This window comes from Nothobranchius furzeri, chromosome 12 (genome assembly GCF_043380555.1).
Source record: "Nothobranchius furzeri strain GRZ-AD chromosome 12, NfurGRZ-RIMD1, whole genome shotgun sequence".
NCBI classification, from domain to species: Eukaryota; Metazoa; Chordata; class Actinopteri; order Cyprinodontiformes; family Nothobranchiidae; genus Nothobranchius; species Nothobranchius furzeri.
In genome coordinates, this window is record NC_091752.1 from 62,853,600 (window position 1) to 62,855,301 (window position 1,702).

Here is a 1,702-nt window from a genome sequence, read left to right on the forward strand (position 1 = left end):
TCATTTTTAACTCCTGTTGCTTATTTGTACTATGCATTCATTTCAGAGTGGGATGTGACATTAGACTGCATCATTTACAATAAAAAACTGGAAAAATTGGGGTGTTCTAAACTTCACCGGCTGTGTGTGTATAGTGACTGACTAACCCTAACCCTATATATATATACACACACACACACAAAATATACTTGTTCTCAAATACATTTATTGGGCCAACCCCGTTTTTCTTAGGCACACCCACAAAAAGGTTCCTAGCTACGACACCGGTCTGCGTGATGATCGAGACGATGACAAGAATTTGGAGATGTTGCAAATTTTTTTCCTGCCAGCTCCGCAGATGGGCAAGAGACAACATCCTGAGTTTCTCTTTTAAAAGATTCAATCCCACAAAATACTTCACGTGCTTCCTAGGTGGAAACTGCTGGTTGTGCAGCGTGTGTTCTGTTTCTCTTTGGTCTGTGTGGGTCACATTGTTGTATTTTTTAATTTGCGGTGTGGAAAATGTCTTTAAGGTGTGTTAACCACAGCGTTTCACACCACAGTTAACAGTCAAACCAGTTAATACCTCCACCCCTACCACAACCACAACCACATTAAAGCTACTTCAAAAGTTGTGTATTTTTTAAATTAGCTTTTGTTTAAATGGCTATCTATACTTTTAAAAACATTTGTTCTGCTGCAATTCATCTAAGTGAGAATGTTAAACATTCTGTCATTTTGACAGAGGAAAATATGGATATAACTTCTAGGCCTTATCATTCATTCCTACCCAAATGAATAAACCCAGCTTTTATCAAGCACCCTCGTCCTGCATGTTTTCAAGGTCTTTGCTTCAGCACACCTGATATACATTGCCTTCTCAGGATTACATCAAATGCTGCAGTGTGAGTGGCATTAGGGAAACACCTAAAACCTGTAGAATGGGGGTGGGGTGCTGTGGACCACGGTTAAGAATCACAGGTGTCATACTCCAGTGCTCAAGGGCTGCTATCCCCGATTTTAGTGTTTTCCCTGTTTCAACACACCTGATTTCAATCAGGTGATTACTAGGCTTCTGGAGAGCTTGATGAGCCGCTGCACAGGTCAATCAACTGTGTTGGAACAGGGAAACAGAAAGATGCAGGATACCAGCCCTTGAGGACTGGAGTTCCTACATGAGGGAAAGTGCAGGTCTGCACCAACAGGATGCTCTGCTACTGAGAGGGCATGTGAACAAGGCTTCAAACCACACAAAGCCTCTTTCACACCTAATGCAGAATGATGTGGTCCAATATTGCAACGATCAAAGATCCTTTCAGACCACTTGCACAGGCTGTGATGCTGTGCGGATATGGATGCAAAGCACTAGAATGTTTCTGCATGGAGTGTATTTTTTCTGGATGCTGCATGACTTTTGTTCTAAAGAATTCACACGCGAGACATGAAGTGAGACATGGTTCAGTGTTAGGGAATTTTAACAAAGTTACTTTCATTAAATAATCAGTTGTACATTCTACTTTTGAGGAATCAACATATCTGACCAAAGAGGCACTTGTGGGTCAGAGTATGGCTCAGGACGGGGAACAAAAAGGCTGGAAAACAATGCTTTATGTAATAACAGCTAAAGCTTTTCAGCCCTGAAGCTAGTTGTATTTATCTGTGATGAAAAACTTAGGCTTTGATTATATTAATTTTAAAGTCACAAAATACAACAACAAAAAAG